The sequence below is a fragment of the Periplaneta americana genome, chromosome 3, assembly GCF_040183065.1.
Source record: "Periplaneta americana isolate PAMFEO1 chromosome 3, P.americana_PAMFEO1_priV1, whole genome shotgun sequence".
Classification (NCBI taxonomy): domain Eukaryota; kingdom Metazoa; phylum Arthropoda; class Insecta; order Blattodea; family Blattidae; genus Periplaneta; species Periplaneta americana.
Window position 1 is genome coordinate 128818273 of NC_091119.1, and position 22073 is coordinate 128840345.

Below are 22073 nucleotides of genomic sequence, written 5' to 3' on the forward strand. Positions count from 1 at the left end.
ATTCGATCAGTGACAGAGATATCCAGAAATGATGCTGCAGATGGAGTTAGCCATCTTCCAAGAATTTGGCACTGTATTGTTGACATGAATTATATAATGTCAAAAGTAACATAAATAAATTTATGTGTGACAAGTAACTATGTTGCCATTACTTTTCGAATGCCCTACAGTATCTCATAGTGGAAGAATTTTTAAGATTATACTAGATTATACTAATCGAATCAAATCGGGATAAAGGAGGTAAAAACAACTAGAAGATAGGTGATCCCGCGTCCTTGCAAGGTGATTTGGGATCTGGGAAATAAACTATGTGAGCTCCAAGCTGAAAGGCCACTTGTCTCACTCAGTTTGTCGCCTTTACATTGAACGAAATGTAGACTTTTTAAGAGAAAAGGTAAACAATGGGCGTAAAATAATAGGTACCATATTGAAGAGGAAGAGATGTTGCAGAGCACAATCTGAAACACGGTTTAACCGCAGCGGAACAGAGTCGCCTAAGATGTTAGAGAGAGGTCAATCAGCCTAAGGTTGATACTGATGTAGGTCCTAAACAAAAACTGCGTTCATCCACGAACGATTAAAACGGTGACAAAAAACATGACATGTCAGAGGCGTATGCACAAAATTCTTACGGAGTATATTCAACCCTTGTAATCGTACTATTGATATTCATTATATTTACATTTCTAGCTCTCTCTCAGAAACGGATGGACTGAATTATTATTATAATTTTTTTTGGTAGATGGATAGGGTTTATCATCCTCTTTAAAAATGGTGTGTGAAGATAGGTGTGCAATTTGAAATTAAAAAGTAGCGAGCAGGATGAGGGAGTAAAACAAAATTCAATCAGAAGCGGTTTTGGACCTCTCTCTTGAAAACTAAATCGACGTAAATCTAGTTTTTCAGGTAAAGCTCCCTCTAAAGCAGACTTGAATAATTTCAAGGGAAAAATTGTAGCTCAGTCGGCAGAGCGCTGGTGCGTTCAACCAGAGATCCCGGGATCGTTACCCGGCCCTGGTTCAAATCCTGATTGGAACAAATTATCTTGTTGAGGTTTTCTCCGACGTTTTCCCTCAACCAATCGAAGAAGAAATGCTGGATAGCTTTTGGCTTTAGACCTCGGATTCCATAATTGAAGATCTCTCCGGAAAAATATATAAAATCAAATTATTGAAATATATATTGTGGGTGGAAAAAAAATTAAGCCTTTATATATAGCAATACATTATTGCGTTCAATGCTTAAATAAACTTGTATCCTTGTTTAGTCAAATGGTCATAATAATAAATATTGTACCGGGTCATCATTTTGTTTTTACTAACATTTATAATATCAACCTGGCTATACCTTTGGATTAACGGTTGAGAACCGCAAGCACTATCTTACCCCTTTCCACGACCGGAGTTTGATGATACTAGAGTAAAGTACAAACAAACCATTTTACTAGGTACAGGAGGGAAGGAAAGTAGTGTATCCATTTACGTAAACTCGGAACTATTACGATTTTTAGTTTGATAATTTTCGTTAAGTTTTTATTTACTCAAAATACAGTACAGTATTAACAATAAGTGTTTTACTCCCTAACTGAGCTTCCAGGCGAATGTATTCTTTATGCAGTGTATGATACACTGTCTACAGCACATTAGCGTACAATATGGAGAGTGCATTTAAATTGAAAAATAATCAAAATCTAGATATTTAAACAAATTGTTGAAAATGATGGTCGTTCATTTCGATACAGGCTTCAGTCCTTTTGTGTACATATAAACATATTATCGAAAATGATTTTAAGCATATCTTCTTAAATTGAATGTATTGTTTCTGGAATGTAATTATTTAATTCTTCTATTGTTGTAGGATATTTAACAAACACAATTGTTTTACAGTAACCCCAAAAGAAATAATGCAAAGCATCAGTCGACATGGGGAGGCCATAATCCTGTGCCTCTTGAAATAATTGTGTACCTACTCGATAACAGAGTACCTTACGTATTGTAAATTCAATCTTCACCTCTGCCCGGTTCGCACAGATAAATTTACTCAGATTGCTGTCTACTGTCCGTGCAAGTAGTTATGTCGCAGAGTCGTAGGAAGGGGGAAAATCACGTGACAGTTACTTAACGAAACTATTTTATTTATTTAATTTTAAACAGTTGTATAATATTACGTAGAGGTCCAATTCCTGACAATAAATGTTTTCAGAAAAGAGCTGACAGCCCAGTCACTAGCCTTTACAGAAGGGCCAGCAGAAACGTGTGGAGGAATTCGGCAAGCAACGTAACCAAACGGACACAGTACCTGTGCGAAAATATGATTCATTAATGGATGCACTTTATTTACTGGAAAATACGACCATATTTCTGGAACGTACTATACTCTCTCAGTACTGTATACTGTGACCGTAAGACGACTTTGATTTCATATGCGGCCTTGGTTCTGTGTGAAGAACGGGTGAAAGTTTACTAGTAGAAGGAGTGGAGGGAAGTACATTCAAAAACTCAGGAACAATAAAAATTGAAGTAAAAATAAAATGATGTCCCTGTATATGCCTAATGAAATATGCCCCTGAAATTATTTTCCTTTCTCCTGAAACGTGAATTACAGTTTTATTGATTACAGCCTTATTCCAGGGACGTCTATAATTGCACTTCCCCTCTTTTATCATCTTTATCATCATCATCATCATCATCATCATCATCATCTTTATCATTATCTCCGTCTCTTTCCTAGGTTTCGAGCTTACTGTAATGTCGACTGCAACAGCCGCCGAACTCGAACCATTGGTTATGTGATCATTCCAGTGCTATGCATTGGGGTCATGGTAACTCGTGAGACCGGGATTGAGGAACGTGGAAAGGTAAAGGGTTCATAGAGGCTGTAGGCAAGTTAGGTGGTGGCGTGCAAGGGGATCTGTAGCGCGGGGAGTCTTAGGGCATGAACAGCATTCCGTACCGGTTAGTACAATGGGCCCACCCGAGCGGCCTGCGTGCGATGACAGTGCCAATCCGTGCCCTCCCCTGAAGGAAGAATAATAGATTACCTCTTTCCATTCAGTGTGGACTTAATCAGAAAAATCAAGATTATTCAAGAGAATAATAAGGCTACTGGTGAGGATCTTGAAATGACGGATCTGCGGTCCTCCTTAGCGCTGAAGACTTGTTTTAAAAGAGAAATTCATAATCTTTTGGAGACAGAAGATACAAAAAGACTTCAAATACTGCGGAGTGTTTTTTTTTTTTCAAGTCTGGCTATGTTCGGGACACCTATCTATGCGAAAAGGATTCTCACTTATGGAGTACCTCAAGAACAAAGCACGATCACGATTAACTACTTCACATATTTTTTATAGTCGACTATTTAACGACGTTGTATCAACTACTTGGTTATATAGCCTCAATGGGATTGATGATAGCAAGATAGTATTTGGGGAGATAAGATCGAAGATTCGTCATAAATTACCTGACATTCGTCTTACAGTTGCGGAAAACCTTTGAAAAAATCTAACCAGGTAATCAGCCCAAGCGAGTATCGAACCCACTTGTCGGCCTCGATAGCGTAGTTGGTATAGCGCTGATCTTCTATGCTCGAGATTGCGGGTTCGATCCCGGCCCAGGTCGATGGCATTCAAGTTTGTTTAAATGCGACAGGCTCATGTCAATAGATTTACTGGCATGTAAAAGAACTCCTGGTCCCGCGCCGTGGCGTCGCGGTCTGAGGCATCCCGCCACGGAATGCGCGCTGGTCCGAGTACTCATGGGGGAAGAAATTCTCATGAAATTTCGGCCAGTGTATGGGACCGGTGCCCACACCGGTGCCCACACAGCATCGTGATAGGCCTACCTCCATTCTGGTTGGATGATCGTCCACCTCTGCTTCCGCATGTGGGCGTGAGGCCAGCAGCCGGCTGGTCGGTCTAGGCCCTTCACGGGCTGTAGCGCCACGGATTATATAAAAGAACTCCTGCGGGACAAAATTTCGGCACACCGGCGACGCTGATATAACCTCTGCAGTTGCGAGTGTCGTTAAATAAACTATAATTAATCGAACCCACGTCTGTGTGCAACTCCAGATCGGAAGGCAAGCGCCTCAGCCGACTGAGCTACGCCTGTTGTTAATTCACATTTGCAGGATTGTTTACTTGAAGCTACAATTGGCCTCTCCTTGAACATCACTGGAATTCTGAGTAATATTAAAGTTCAAGAATATCATTATCCTGGTAAGTGTATCCTGTAAGTGTAAGTGTTAAAAACATTAATTTATTTTATTAGGCCTATGTATATTCATATAGGCTATTTAAACCTATTCAAGTTCATAGTGTTCGCTCACTTAGTTTTACAAGTAGGCGACGCTCACAATTTTCAAAAGATTGAAAACCCCTGTGTTATAGATCTGAATGGGATACCACTAGAGATGGGAACGATATATCGGTTTTACCGAAATACTGATTATTTTCGTTGCGATATATTGATATCGAAATTTTGATTCAATAATATCGTGTAATATATCGTTTTTTCATAAATATACCGTTTTTTGTGTGAAATTATTATTATCATTATCATCAACAACAAAATCCACACTAGACAACTCCAGTAATTCCCTAAGAGGTCGCGCTAATGAAGGTGGACAGTTGCATAACTGTGCAGACTCGAAATATTCAATCCAATCAAAAACTTGCTTTGATTGATTGGACTGTAATTCGAATTCAAGCTGTTTAATATACAGCACCAAATTCAAATGCAACGTGTGCGAACTTTAAACTGAGACGGGCGGTTTATCTACTATTGTTAAAAAAATTATGGTTTATTTAACGGCGCTCGCAACTGCAGAGGTTATATCAACGTCGCCGATGTGCCGGAATTTTTATCCCGCAGGAGTTCTTTTACATGCCAGTAAATCTACTGACATGAGCCTGTCGCATTTAAACACACTTAAATGCCATCGACCTCGGCCGGGATCGAACCCGCATCCTCGAGCATAGAAGGCGAGCGCTATACCAACTACGCTACCGAGGGCGACTCTACTATTGTTTCATTATTTTTTTATCCAATGCTATTATTAATTTGCAAATAATAATAATAGTTTCAGTAATGGTACAGTTAAACGTAAAAAATCGGAGTTGCCATATTATGTAGTACAGGTATTTAAAATGTAAAATTTACAAATTTACATTTATGGTTTTGACTGTTATTATGTTGACTTCAATGTTAATAAGGAATATTGAAATTTAAGTAAGTTTATTGTAATAAATGTACACCTTAAAATGTAATTACATTAGTATTGATTAATTTGCTTGCGAAATAGTGATATCAGTATTGCCAATCCTGTTGGAGCAAAAGAAGTAGATGAGAAACCAAAAAAGGAGAAAAAAGTAGAATTTGGAATATCGTAATTTGTTTTGTTTTGGTGTGGAAAGAAGAGACAGGGAAAAATACGTCACGTGAAGCTGTATGATTAATAAATCCCCTAATGCTTATCTCATCATTCCTGAATACTGCTACAATTTTCTTTCAATAAAGCCTACTTCGTTGAAGATAAGCCGACAACCAAAACATCACTAAGAAATCTCTTAATGACTTGAGTTCTTATCCTCAGGTGTCTGAATACAGAAGACAGTGGCCGGCTGCATATGGAGCAATATATATATATATATATATATATATATATATATATATATATATATATATATATATATATACAGGTTGTTTAAACAATACGGGGCATAATTTCAGATATGTGTTTCCCACATGTAGACAATCAAAATAGTTCATTACAACATGTGTCCGGAAATGCTTCATTTCCGAGTTATGGCCTTCACAACATTGAAATTCACCGGAACGTTTTTCTTTCCGCAGGTCGTTGTCATTACAGAACATGTTCAAAATGTCCACCTCCTGCTTGAATACAGACCTCACATCGATGTCTCAGTGACCTGCGAACACGATCCCAAACTCCAGGAGTATTGGGTATGTCCTCAGAACATGCCACAATTCGATTGCGAAGGGATATATATATATATATATACATACATACATACATATGAATAAGGATATCTAAAAATGTATACTTGGCAACACAGCGATATATCGATATATTTTCTGCAATACAATACATCAATAATAGAAATTAGGTTTGCGATATATTGCAATATCAATATGTCGGCATTTAAATTATTTCCTCCACCTCTAGATAATACCTGCATTATGGCCTTAATAATTTTCTTCAGGCTGACACAAGGCGTGTAAAAATTAAGATTAGTTGAATGAACATGACCATGGGTGGGCAACTCGTGCTCTCAAGTGTCAACATAACCTCAGTGCTGGTAGAACGGACTCTGTACTAGCTGTAGTGTCTGTATGAGGTTCTTGCAAGACGCAAGTTTGCTCGCGTCTGCAGTAAGTGGCGGCTCGTTTTAAGTAATGAGTCAAAACAGAAAGATTGTTTTTATTAAGAAGGGAGGTAAAGCTTGTATTATGTTCTATTACAGTTTCTTACGCATGACATTGTATGTTATAAATAAACACAGTGAAGGTTTTAGTAAAGAAATACTGCCTAGACCTGCTTCAGAACAGTTAAAGGTAATAATGGGATATCAACAAGGTGATACTGATATGAAATATCGTTACCGCGTTGTGCGTGCGAGTTACAGAATTGCACGACGTATGATCGACTAGTTAAGAGTATTTATTAAATGAGGCAGTATCATGTATTTGATCAATTTCTTTGAATATAAACTATCTTGAAGAGTAATAAAATCTTCTTATCTTAATATAAGACCCTACTTCAAAACCTACAGCAGAATTCACTGGTAAGTTTGGAGAAATAGTGACAATTGACAAGGAATCGAGATTTTCTGAAATCCTTTTGGCTTGCAGCCGATAGAAAATCCTGAAAGTTTATAGCATGAATTGATAAATCTACTGAACAGCACGCCACTCAGACTTAAGCGAAATCAGGAATCGAACTGTTCGTAATGCTACCTAAATCAGAATTTCAAAATATACTTTTTGCTTCCACATTATGTGCATGAGGCAGAGTTTAATACAAGATAGAAGTGTAAGAGCTCTCAATGTACAGAAAGAGCTCTGAAGTAAGTTTATTTCATCTGCCGTGACATGTAAAAAATTATTTCCTTGAATTTGTGATTGTTTGCGAATACAATTACCTTTCTGAGAAAAGAGAAATACTCTTTAATGTATGAAAACTTGTAAATTCTCGCGTTATATGTTTCAAATGAGACATTTAATAAGAAATATTAATAAATAGTACAATGATAAAATATAAGTGTTGCAGCTATGTTTGTTGTATCTTGAAAAGTTTGTATTCAGTTTGTGTTTCCAGTACTAAACTAATTTACAAATAGAGATGGGAACGATATATCGTTTTTACGGAATACCGATATTTTCGTTTCAATATATCGATATATTGATATCGAAATTTTGATTCAATATATCGTATAATATATCGGTTTTCTCATGAATTTATCGGTTTTTTATACTTGCTTTTGTTTTTGTGGAATTATTACGAACAACAAAATCCACACTAGTTAACTCCGATAATTCCCTGAGAGATGGCGCTAATCAAAGTGAGCAGTTACATAATTGTGCAACTTGAAATATCCAATCCAATCAATGCCTTTCTCTGATTGGCTGGTCTAGCATTCTAATTCAAACTGTTTAATATGCAGTACCAAATTCAAAATGCAACGTATGCGAACGTGAGGCTGAGACTACTGTTTTAGTATTAAAATTCTCCAAGGCAGGAGCAACTGCCACTCTGAAAAGGAATCGTCTGACTTCAAAACTTTTTCATTTCTATGTTTTGAAATTAAAAGAGAAACAAGGATATAATACTGGTTTGAGATTTGTTTACGGCTAGGATTTCTTTGCACGACCTAGTACTGACATTGTTTTCTTATTATATATTTTAGTACATAAAAATTTTATCCCCACCACCACCACCACCACCACTGATATTTAGAATGTAACAATAACTTGCAATGGAACTTGCTATGGAAGGATTGTGAAGTTTGTTAAAACTAGTAACATTCTAGTATTGTTTATTTACACTTAAAAATGATTACGTTGTTATCTAGAAAAGAGCTTTATTTGTGTCCTGGACTGAATCCCATATAAAATTAGAATAACTGAATCGTGGATTGTAACAAACTGATGGGGATCCTAAAGAAAATTGGCGTGGATTGGAAAGAGAGAAGGCTTTTCAGTAAACTATAAATGAAACAACGAGTCAAAGGAGAAGAAATGTTAGATTCAAGTGAAATAGGGAGAAGAGTACGACAAGGATGTTCTTTATCACCTACCCTGTCCAACATCTACTTGGAGAATGTAGTGAAGAACTGTTTTGAGAACATGGGAAGAGTGATAGTAGGAGGAAGAGGAATAAATGTTTAAGATTTGCTGAGATGGCGTTGTTAGATGATACTAAGGGATAAACTACTGGAGCTAAATAACAGCTGTGAGCAGTATAGAATGAAGATAAATGCCAACAAGACGAAAACCATTGTCATAGGAAGAAACGTAAAGAAGGTAAACTTGCGAATTCTAAATGAGGCAGTAGAGCAAGTGGACAGCTTCAAATACGTGGGGTGTACTATAAGCAGTAACATGAGCTGCTGCCAAGAAGTCAAAAGGAGAATAGCAATGGCAAAGGAAGCTTTTAATAGAAAAAGGAGCATCTTCTGCGGATCTCTGGACAAAGAACTAAGGAAGAGACTAGTGAAGTTCTTTGTGTGGAGTGTGGCATTGTATGGGGCAGAAACATGGACATTACTAAGAGGTGAAGAGAAGCGAATAGAAGCATTTGGAATGTGGATATGGAGAAGGATGGAGAGTGTGAAATGGACAGACTGAGTGAGAAACGAAGCTGTGTTGGAAAGAGTGGATGGAGAAAGAATGATGCTGAAACTGATCAGGAAGAGGAAAAGGAATTGGCTGGGTCACTGGCAGAGAAGAAACTGCCTACTGAAGGATGCACTAGAGGGAATGGTGAACGGGAGAAGAGTTTGGGGCAGAAGAAAATATCAGATGATAGACATTAAGATATATGGATCATTTGCGGAGACAAAGAGGAAGGCAAGACTAGAGAATGCTGGATCTGCCCTCGGGCAGAATTCTATGAATATATATACATAAAACAAAGAGGAAAGCAGAAAATAGGAAAGATTGGAGAATGCTCTGTTTGCAGTGAAAGACCTGCCCTCGGGCAGAACACTATGATTGAATATCAAATATTGACCCATGTAGAGTTCACTTAACACTTTCCCATTGTATAATTTAAGCTCATCTTACCTCCACCATAATTTTGATTTAGATTAGGAACTACATGACAATTATGGTATTGAAAATGTATTGTTTATCGTTGCTATTTTACATTTAATCTTTTTACTGTTAATTTCAATGCTAATAAGGAATAGGCTATTAAAATGTAAGTAATTTTATTCTAATAAATGTACACCTACAGATATAATGGCATTAGTATCTATTAATTTGCTTACGGATTAGCGATATATCGAATCGTCATGGATAAATATATAATAGGATGCGAAACTGCGGTCAGCACCATCTGGATTTGGGGTTCTGAAATAAGGTGATCAGCTCCCAAAGTCGTAGGTGGTGAACATTAGAACTACGTGTTGGGTACATTACCCAGAGTTCTCTATTTATCCGTTCGAGATATTGCTGTACGGGAGAGTCGAAGAGCCGAGATGGCGGACCGAAACTTGCTAATAAGTGAACATAAAGTGATACGTGTGTGTATAAGCAGTGTATGTTAAACAGTGATGTTTATGGAAGTTGTAAAAATAGTGTTGTTGAATGTATTGTAAAGTAATAGTAATATAATAAATTGAACTATCTAAGTATTTCTTGCAGACTTTTCCATTGTGCTGTACAATAAATACCCAAAGAATACAATCCCATTTATCTAACTTTTTGCTTTATTTTTTGTCTCTGTCTGGTTATATTTTAATCGGTAGTGTAAAACACATCGTCTCTTTTATCTTCCTGTTGGCTCCGGTAAGAATTTTCAGTAGAATATACTGTGAGGAATAATACTGTAAATGTTTTATTTTAAATTGGGTTAGTTTTGAATATCGATGAGGGTGGGAGGAAATACTTTCTGCACAGTTTAACATTTTCGTCACCAGGTGCGCTGCTAAACGCATGGAGTAATTACTCTTTTCGCTGCTTGGTGCGCTGCTAGATGTAATAACGCCTCTCCCACAAATAGATGGCAGTAAGATCAATTTCTACAACAGCGCCTCTAGTATGTGTTACGGGAAACTCATTAAGTTTCGCATCCTATTATATATTTATCCATGGAATCGTTTCGATATACCGATATATTTTCTGCAATATATATCGTTTATCGAAATTAGGTTTGCAATATATTGCAATATCAATATATCGGTATTTAAATTATTTCTCCCATCTCTATTTACAAAGCTACCTACATGAATACACGAGACTCTGCAGACAGCACCGGCTCCCCTCTTGGCGCATGCGCTCTGCTTTGTTGATGGGTGGGAGGGAAGAGTCAAATGTGTTTTCGCGCGGATTCTGACAATGTTAGTATGTGTTTGTATTTTTGTGCTTGTTTTGCTGTATTTCTGCTATAATAGAAAGTTTTAGTATTTTCATGTTTGTTTGTTTTATTATGTATGCTTGCGTTTGTGGCGAAAACTTTGGGTACGGTACAGTAATTTAAATAATAGAAAGTTTTAGTACATGTTTTTTTGTTTTACTACGTTTGCTTACTATGCTTTCGTTTGTGGTGAAAACTTTGCGTAACTGAGATTTATTTTATTTCACGTATTGTTATGGTTCCACGCAGTTTTTGTTTATATAATATAGTATAAATTATTGACATTACATATTTTATGTTTCGTTTCGCAGTACATCGTGATTTGATTTTGATGTTTGTGCAGTTAACTTCATGAGTTTATATTTTGTGAACGTACTACCAAAATGCCACCTCAGTTAACCTGCCATTTGTGTGATAAAACATTCCAAAAACGTTACAACCTAAGGCGACACTTTTCTAATATTCATCCCGGCTGCGACTTAAAAGAGCCTCCAAAATTAGTGAGCAAATCACTTAAATGCCCTCTCTGCCATCATAATTCTTGTGACCACGAAAGTTTTAAACATCACATACATGAAGCCCATGATATCACATTGAAAGCAGAAGCACAAGAGTTTCCGACGCATTTAGACTTCTGGGAAGAGAACGATTGAAGATCGCGACGTTGCTTTGTTTGTCAAGACGAGAGCAAAAAAGGTCTTAGCTTGTAAATCAAAGTCGGCTACTTTCTATTGTCATCGGTCTGGGTACTACACTCCCAAAGTTTCGCCTGATAGCAGAAAACGAGAGCTGAAAATACAGGGTTCATCAAAAATCGATGGCTACTGTCCTGCAAGGATGAAAACAATTTTCCATGATGATGGGCGGGTACTTGTGGAATATTGTGCAACGCACGTGGGTCATAAAAATGAGTTAGCCCAGTTACATTTACATTCCGATGAACGCAAAGAAATTGCCACTAAAATTGCAATGAAAGTGCCATATGACGAAATCTTAACAAATGTACGGTCTTCTGTGACCAAAGAAGAACTGAAGCGAAAACATCTAATAACAAAACTTGATCTGTATAACATCGAGAGAGAATTTTCTTTGAACAATGAAGCAGTTAGACACTCCAATGATGCAGTCAGCGTGCAGGCTTGGGTAGAGGCAGAAAAAGTCGGATAACAGTTGCATTTTATTGTATAAGCCACAAGGAGTCATTCTACCCGAATATCCACAGCTTCTGGAAAATGATTTTATTCTTGGAATAATGACAGAGTCACAAGAAGAAATACTTAAAAAATTCGGGTCAGACATCATATGCACCGACAGTACTCATGGCATGAATGCTTACGGCTTCGAAATGACAACTTTGCTTGTTCTTGACAATCTAAGGCAAGGATTCCCTTGTGCCTTTTTTATATCGAATCGAATGGATTCTACAAGTCTGAAGATATTTTTCGAAGCTGTGAAAAGAAAAGTTGGCAACATAAGCTGCAATGTGTTCATGTCAGACATGGCAGACACTTTTTATAACGCTTGGCAAGACATAATGGGCAATGCAAATAAACGTTTATATTGTACTTGGCATGTACTTAGACCTGGCAGAAGAATCTTTCCAAAATTAAAGATTCAGAAAAGCAGAAACAAACATACGATTTGTTAAGGACCCTTTTACAAGAGACCGATGAAACTGCATTTCATCGTATGTTAGATGCGAGTATGCAACAACTGTATAAGGACGAACTAACAAAAGATTTTTCATTTTATTTTCAGCAAAATTATGTAAAGTGTTGTAATTTTTGGGCTTACTGTTACCGGCTAAACGCTGGTATCAACACAAATATCCATTTGGAATCTATGCACAAAACCCTGAAGCATCTCTTCTTGAAAGGCAAAACAGTCAAAAGAATGGACAAAGCAATACATGCTATCATGCAATTAATTAAAACAAAATTATTTGACCGCCTAATTATTTATGAAAAAGGGAAAGTAACTTCCAAATTGAAAAATCTTCGAGCCCGCCATAATAAATCCATGGAGATGAGTTCTGACCTGGTACTCGCAAATGGTGACAATAGTTGGACTGTTGCCTCGTCACCATCTCAAGTTCCTCAATTGTACACTGTGAATCTTGTTGAACCAAATTGTCAATGTTCTCTTATATGTAAACACTGCTGTGCTTGCATTCATAAGTTTAGTGGCACATGTATTGACGCAAGCATTAAGTGGAACATGTGTAAGCACATACACTTAGTTTGTCGGTCACTGGGTACTACTTGTGGGCCATCAGATGCAATCAAAGATTCAGATGTACTGATAATAATTGATGAAGATCCAAATTTTGCCGAAAAAAAAATGCTATATTAAATGAAGTGGGAAGCAGTTCATTTACAACAAGTGATGTAGAAAAACTGAAGGCTGAAGTTTCATGAGAATTTAATTCTATTTTGGTGAAATTGAATTCAATAGAAGAAATAAATATACTCAGAAAAGATATAAAAGGTGTAGCCCCGATCATTAATGCAGTTAAGCAAAATTCTGTGAAATCAGCCTTGCCACAACCATCTAAATGCAACCCAAACAGAAATATTGATCAGCAAATCCGTTTCATTTCAAAGAAAAAACATAAGACAGCAAAAAAGCCTTTCAAGACACCTTCAGAACAGGAAGTACTGAAACTTGCCGTTAAAACAACAATGTCAGTGAACGTAGAATAAAGTGTTTTGTACGTGTGTGAAAAGGAGTGAACTTCTGCTGTACATTTTATGTATTAGGGCCTATAGGTAATAGGCTCTAGACTAGTGAATTTTTATTATCCGATGCATTGAACATAATTACAATTTAAAAAATGATATAGATATGCGTGTGGAAAGAAGTGAACTTCTGTATGGAGGCACATGTTGTATAGGCTTAATAGGGCTATTGTATTTTATCACGCACCGTACCATATCACTACAAAACTAAAGACTCAGAAATCGTGTTGTGAAATGTTATGTTTTATTTAACGACGCTCGCAACTGCAGAAGTTATATCAGCGTCGCCGGATGTGCCGGAATTTTGTCCCGCAGGAGTTCTTTTACATGCCAGTAAATCTACTGACATGAACCTGTCGCATTTAAGCACACTTAAATGCCATCGACCTGGCCCGGGATCGAACCCGCAACGTTGGGCATAGAAGATCAGCGCTATACCAACTCGCCAACCAGGTCGACCGTGTTATGAATGATTAGTTCTTTTACATGAACATTTTAAATCCAGCTTTGAAAACTACGGCGTCATTCCAAGGTACGTGCTGTATTTTGTTATTTTAGAAAATAAGCATATTCTAATATGCCTTTAATAACCATGATTTCTATTTTAACATTTACAGTATATATGACGTAAGTTCGATTACAGTAAACATAAACACTTAGATACTGTTAGTACCAAGAATTATTTCATTTGCCATTGCTAAATAGATTTAACTTTAAGTATCACTAAATTTATTTCGCTATATGCAAACCTAATACCAAACACCTACTTCCCACAGCATTACACTTCTGAAACATTTTTCTTCACTCTCTTCCACCAACAAATTGCAAGATTTAAATGCCCGGTAATAAAGCAAACTTTAATGCGCATGCGCCAGCCGAGAGCCGGTGCTGTCCGTAGAGTCCCATCACGAATATTTGTAAGAAAGAGCAATGATTAAGCTCATGCCGATTATCTCTATTATTATAAATTTTCTTCCATGTCTTCATCAGTGGGCTCTCGAGAATTTTCGCATGTGACTAAAATGAAGAGTAAATATTAAGGGACAAATCTACAAATTATGTGATGTTTTAATTTATTTCACAGTTACTGTAATGCTTTCGGTCGATGTGAACACCTAAAGAACTAAGTTTTCTTTCATCAGGTGTAATTCCTACATTTCTGTGCTTTGGAACATCCTTATTCCCTTCTTGTTCTGAAGTTCGTGTATAATATGAGAATTTTGTCCTTTGTGTGGCATATAACTTAGTTGAAAATAATATACTACAGCTGTCAAAAAATATACACTCATGAGTTTTAAAAATCTGTTGTTAAAGAAGTGCCTAATATTTCAAAGTGTTGGGCAACAATGGGGCTGCAGGTACCGGACAGCAGGTGTGCAATATTGGCGAGATGGGGGCAGCACGAGGGACTACACAAAATCACGGACACTTCCCACTCAACTGATCCGATACTGTGGACATCTGAAAACATTTTCTTTACAGATATTACACATCACAGCAGTATGACCACTGCACTGTTTGTCTGTACTGTATAGGCTTCAGTGAGTAGTTGAGCGTGTACAAGAAACCGGTTAAACTATTATCCTTCCATTCTAGTGGTTTCCGTATGAATGTTGAACTTTCTGTAATGAATTAAAATTGTATGCAAATTATTAGTTTAAGAACAAATTTAGGTAACATTCTGTACCCTGAATCAATGTAATGTAATGAATTAAAATAGTACACAAATTAATAGTTTAAGAACAAATTTAGGTAACATTCTGTACCCTGAATCAATGTAATGTAATGAATTAAAATAGTACACAAATTAATAGTTTAAGAACAAATTTAGGTGACATTCTGTACCCTGAATCAATGTAATGTAATGAATTAAAATACTATGCAAATGAATAGTTTGAGAACAAATTTAGGTACCCTGAATCAATATAATATAACGAATTAAAATAGCACACAAATTAATAGTTTAAGAAAAAAGTTAGGTAACATTCTGTACCTTGAATCAGTATAATGTAATGAATTAAAATAGTACACAAATTAATAGTTTAAGAACAAATTTAGGTAACATTCTGTACCCTGAATAAATATAATGTAATGAATTAAAATAGTACACAAATTAATAGTTTAAGAACAAATTTAGGTAACATTCTGTACCCTGAATCAATATAATGTAATGAATTAAAATAGTACACAAATTAATAGTTTAAGAACAAATTTAGGTGACATTCTGTACCCTGAATCAATGTAATGTAATGAATTAAAATACTATGCAAATGAATAGTTTGAGAACAAATTTAGGTACCCTGAATCAATATAATATAACGAATTAAAATAGCACACAAATTAATAGTTTAAGAAAAAAGTTAGGTAACATTCTGTACCTTGAATCAGTATAATGTAATGAGTTAAAATAGTATGCAAATTAATAGTTTAAGAACAAATTTAGGTAACATTCTGTACCCTGAATCAATATAATGTAATGAATTTTTAAAATAGAATGCAAATTAATAGTTTGAGAACAAATTTAGGTAACATTCTGTACCCTGAATCAACATAATGTAATGAATTAAAATAGTATGCAAATTAATAGTTTGAGAACAAATTTAGGTAACATTCTGTACCCTGAATCAACATAATGTAATGAATTAAAATAGTATGCAAATTAATAGTTTGAGAACAAATTTAGGTAACATTGTGTACCCTGAATCAATATAATGTAATGAATTAAAATAGTATGCAAATTAATAGTTTGAGCACAAATTTAGGTAACATTCTGTACCCTGAATCAATATAATGTAATGAATTAAAATAGTATGCAAATTAATAGTTTGAGAACAAATTTAGGTAACATTCTGTACCCTGAATCAATATAATGTAATGAATTTTTAAAATAGTATGCAAATTAATAGTTTGAGAACAAATTTAGGTAACATTCTGTACCCTGAATCAATATAATGTAATGAATTAAAATAGTATGCAAATTAATAGTTTGAGAACAAATTTAGGTAACATTCTGTACCCTGAATCAATATAATGTAATCAATTAAAATAGTATGCAAATTAATAATTTGAGAACAAATTTAGGTAACATTCTGTACCCTGAATCAATATAATGTAATGAATTAAAATAGTATGCAAATTAATAGTTTGAGAACAAATTTAGGTAACATTCTGTACCCTGAATCAATATAATGTAATGAATTAAAATAGTATGCAAATTAATAGTTTAAGAACAAATTTAGGTAACATTCTGTACCCTGAATCAATATAATGTAATGAATTAAAATAGTATGCAAATTAATAGTTTGAGAACAAATTTAGGTAACATTCTGTACCCTGAGTCAATATAATGTAATGAGTTAAAATAGTATGCAAATTAATAGTTTGAGAACAAATTTAGGTAACATTGTGTACCCTGAATCAATATAATGTCTCGAAATATAAAGATAAGAAAGAATTACATTGAATACAACACATACTGTACAACGTCACATTACGAGGGAAAAATTACATCAATACAACTTTCCCTACAGAGCCTAACTTAGGATGACCATGCGTACTGCTTTTTCGCAGTACAGTATTTTTTTTAATGTGTGATCCTGCAAAATGCGAAGCCGTGTAATAAAGAAGGAAACGTCATTTTTCCTTAAACATACTGCGAAGAATCTTACTTTCTACCTCAAAGGTCAAATATATATATTTTTTTTTGTGTCTTCTTTTCCGCATGTTAATGTTGTTTAAACTATCCGAAGACATGTCTGAACCCCACAGGTGACACCAACAAGTCATCACTCATAAGGCTACTAGGCCCGGAGATAATGGGGTAGAGTGGTCAGTTCCTTTTTCCCTCCACTGCACACATCGCTGACTAGTTACATATTACACTAATGAGACCATGTTAATGTAGCAATGTCAATTCTACCTATGCGATTTGTATTTTTCAATCATTGAGGCCGCTCAGCCGGGTACGAGCGCTGCCGACCCGCCTACTGTTCACTTGTCCAACGAATATACAGGAACATCATTTTATTTTTACTTCTATTTTTATTGTAGGCTTACCTGAATTTTTTAATGTACTTCACTCCCATTCCCTCTACTAGTAAACTTCCGACCGTTCTCCACACAGAACCAAGGGCGCGTATGCGGTCATAGTAAACAGAGTTAGTGAGTACAGTACGTTCCAGAAATATGTTCACGTTTTCCAGTGACGAGCTTTCAATATTGAATTATACAGGGACATCATTTTATTTTTACTTCAATTTTTATTGTACCTGAGTTTTTGAACGTACTTCACTCCCACCCCTTCTACTAATGAAGTTCCAGCTGTCCTCTACACACAGATCCAAGACCGCATATAGAAAACAGCACTGAGTTATTGAGTACAGTACGTTCCAGAAATATGTTCGCGTTTTCCAGTGACGAAAGAGCTTTCAATATTGAATCATATTTTCGCACAGGTACTGTCCGTTTGCCTACTTCGTATCCCGATTTCCCCCACCTACTTCTGCTCGCCTCTCTGTAAAAGCAGGGCTATCTTAGCTGAAAACATTAATTTCTGTTAGGAATTGGACGTTTAAGTAATATTATACAACCGTTTAAAATAACTTAAATAAAAGAGCCTCGTTAAGTAATTAACTGTCACGTGATTTCCCTCCTTTCTACGATCCTGCGGCATAACCACTTGGACGGACAGTAGATAGCATGTCTGAATAATTTTATCTGTGCGGGTCGGGCAGAAGTGAAGACTGAATTTACAGTACGTAAGGTACTCTTATATAGACTAGGTGCAAAATTATTTCAACATGAGTTACTAGTACGAAGGACGAAACTGGCAATTGGAATTAGATGCAATAGTCTATAGTGCGATAATATGCCTGTATCGAAATGAACGGCCATCATTTTCAAAAATGTGTTTAAATATCCATATTATGATTATTTTTCAATTTAACTTCATTCTCTATATTGTACGCTAATGTTCTGTAGATAGTATAATATACTAATGAATACGTCCTAATGGATAACTCAATTCGTTATTAAAAACACTTATTGTTAATACAGTACTGTATTTTGATTAAACAAAAACCTATAATGAAAATTATAAAACTGAAAATCGCTATATTTTCTAGTTTACGTAAATGGATGAACTACTTTTCTTCCCTCCTATACCTAGTAAAGTGATTTGTTTGTACTTTACGCCAGTATAATCGAACTCCAGTCGTGTTTGCGGTTCTCAATCGTTAATCCAAAGGTATAGCCAGGTTAATATTAGAAATGTTAGTAAAAATAAAATGATGTCCCTGTATTATGATTGAAATAGCGTGATCAACAGAGAAGATCTCACGGCGAATCCAAAATGTTTAATTTAACTTATAATTTGTGGAACACTAATAACTAGTCAATTAACATTATGTATGTCACTTCAATATTTTATGTTAAGCACACAAGGTTATTATAGTGTTAAATGTATTTTAAACATTCATTTAGTTCTAAATAATGTTTGTTAAATTACAACTGAAGATTTCGCTATACAGGTCGAGAATATTCCATAGTCTTCCAACATCATACTGAACAGTTTTAGTCATAAAACATTGAACAATTTTTCAACGAATTCAATTGAATTTATGTTTCAAACACATTGCATGTGCTTTAATGTTCGTATCGCAAATGATCTATGGAAGATTTAATCTATACGTCATTTAATGTATGTTACCCAGCAATTTATGTCAAGCAAACATGGTTATAAGTGTTCAAATATATTTAAAACTCACCTAGTTTTTAAATATTGTATGCTAAAAATATCACCTGAAGATGACCTCTATGCAGGTGGAAAATATTCGTGATAACTTTTACCAATTGTACTTTTCAATGTAACAGAATTTTCTGTCATTGATAACTGATAAGTGATTGACTGAATAAAATCTTGATTTTAATTAAAACTAATAACTAGGCTTGTAATATTGGGGACCGATAGGATACGTTACGGTGGTTTCAAGTTGACTATCTGTTCACCAGTCATTATCTAGCGTGCATAAACTGTGTACCAGCTGATTACTCCGTTCGCCAGTCACTACCGTAGCATCCGTAAACAGTGTACCCGCTGAATAATAATGCCGAAGGTTAAAGGTTCTCAGGCACATATTTTTGCAGCGGAATTTGATTAATGTTTTCAAGTGAATGACGGAAACATTACATATAAATTACATACACTGTACCTATTAGCATTGTCTCTATTTTATATGTTCGCCAGTATTAAACTCTTAAGATTTTCCTCCGTGAACGATGCACTGACAGACCTTGTTTAAATGTTGATGTATGTCCAGATTGAGGTGAAAAGCTCCCTCAATGCAAATGCGGAGCTCCCGTGTTAACATTCAGAAATTACTGCATGGTCTCCTGTAATTAACTGTTATGCAGTATATTATTTCATTTTTATATGGCCCTTATTAAAATGTATGAGACTGGATTTTCAAAGCCGTGCGTAAGCATACATTTACAGAACAACGTCCCTCCACCTCCTCCTCCCCCTCGCTCTCTTTTTCATTCGCCTCCTCCCCCACCCCAAACTGACCGCCCACCCTTTGTAGCGATATAAAAAAGAGGGGCTGTTTAAAAAAAACTCAGAAATAAATGTGCTCGTTGCAGAACATTCATTCTTTCTGTGTATGCGTTTCATACTGGAGTATGAATATTCATACTTTTATTATTTTTATGCAACCTCCCCCTCCCTCGCAAGCGAGAGTGTTCCAAGTCTCGTATACAACTCCGATCAAGATCCCGTTGTGCATCGCCCTCTACTCTAAATTCGTTCTGAGGACTCCATTTGCAGACTCGTATCCAGGCAACAGAATTCAAAGTCTCCTAGAATCTCCGGCGGCGGAAATCAGACAAACTACACATTCAGACAGTAGCACATCTGGGAAAATTCTCAAGTACGACAAACAGATCCTTTTTGCGATATGAATTTACATTCCCATTAGTTGGGATTCGAGAATATCTCAATTAAAATAAAAACTAGTCTTACTTATACACAAAAGTTTTTTTTTTTTCATATTCTTTGCAACCGCGCTTCGTGCCGATTTCAGTGCAGGCAGTGAATCATGCACGTAACTGCTGACTTAGAGTCTTATGTGGCCGTGGATTGCTGTATTCAGCTGTTATAGTCCGCGTGTTCATTTAATACCCAAGTAGTGTAAATGCGGGCAGAGAAGGATAAGAATTTATTTATTGATTAAGCCTTCTCAGATGCCGCTCCAATCACAAGAAGCGGTAACATATGCCTCTCAATGATGTGCTAGCAATAATTGTAATGGATATTCTCATATCTACTCCACGTAGAGTAAAAACCAATGTTGTCTCATCTGGAGTTGATTGATGCCGACAAAAAAGGTTCATAATTTTAATTGAAATTTTAATTAAAAGTAATCTTACAGCTTAACATTTATTTACTGTGGATGATGATGATGATGATGGTATAAATCAATGTATTGATGACAGTATAAAAATAATTGTAACCAGGAATAACCTGTGCAACGAAAATGTGACAGTATCGCATGATATTACAAGTATTGGTGGGTGCAAAAAAGATAGAGCCAATAAAAAGTATTTTGCCTGGGTATTAATTGGACATTCGGACTATTTCATTATACAGGCTGATTCAAAACCTCTGCGACAAACTCTGAGGGGTGATAGATCTAACGATAAGGAATCCTTTTTGTTAAACAACCTGATTATAGCCTATCTGTTGACGCGTCGTTTCGGAGTTACCATTGATAATGCTTTTGCGCGGGCGTATGTGAATGTATGCGAATGTGTGCACCCTTGTTTATTTGTTGAGATGTTTGTTAGAGACGGGAAGAGTTGTTTATTTACGTTTAATGTTCAATATCTTTTCCTTTAAGTTCAGTCTAATCATCAACTGAGAATGGATGTCTACACTTTTCCCGAGTTAGCCGATATGGTAATGTGCGGAAATGGAAGAAGAGCTCTCCACATGTACCAACAACAGTTTCCAAACCGAAATCACCCTCACCACACAATGTTTGCTCGACTTTATCAGCGCCTTCGAGACGATGGGTCTCTTCGTTTCAGGCGCATTGGTGGAAGATCACGTAGACATCCATTCTCAATTGATGATTACACTGAACTGAAAGGAAAAGGTATTGAACATTAAACGTAAACAAACAACTCTTCTCGTCTCTTAGAAACATCTCAACAAACAAACAAGTGTGCACACATACGCATACATTGACGTACGCCCAAGCAAAAACATTTTCAACGGTAACTCCGAAACGACGCGTCAAAAGACATAGGTTGTTTAACAAAAAGGGTTCCTTATTGATCTATCTCCCCTCAGAGTTTGTCGCAGAGGTTTTGAATCACTCTGTATAGAGCGATTCATTAAGCATGACTCGAACCATACAGTTAAGTTCTATGGGTCATTTTGAGCAAAAAACCTCACATGTGAAAATGGGCCCAATTATTATTAGTTCTTTATTAATTTATAAAAATCTATACATCGTACTGTGAACCAGACATATAAATATTGTTTGTGTCTTAATAAAAACAATGGGTCCTGCACTAAGGGAAGTCACAAGAAGTACGGGAAGAGGGGTAAGTTAGGTCAGGTCTGGTGAAATCGTCTGTCGATGAGTAAACCTAACATCAGCATTTCGCAATCTTGCATTGGAAGATAAACCTTTAGAGAGCTGATGATGTATATATATTATCAATATGAGAGTT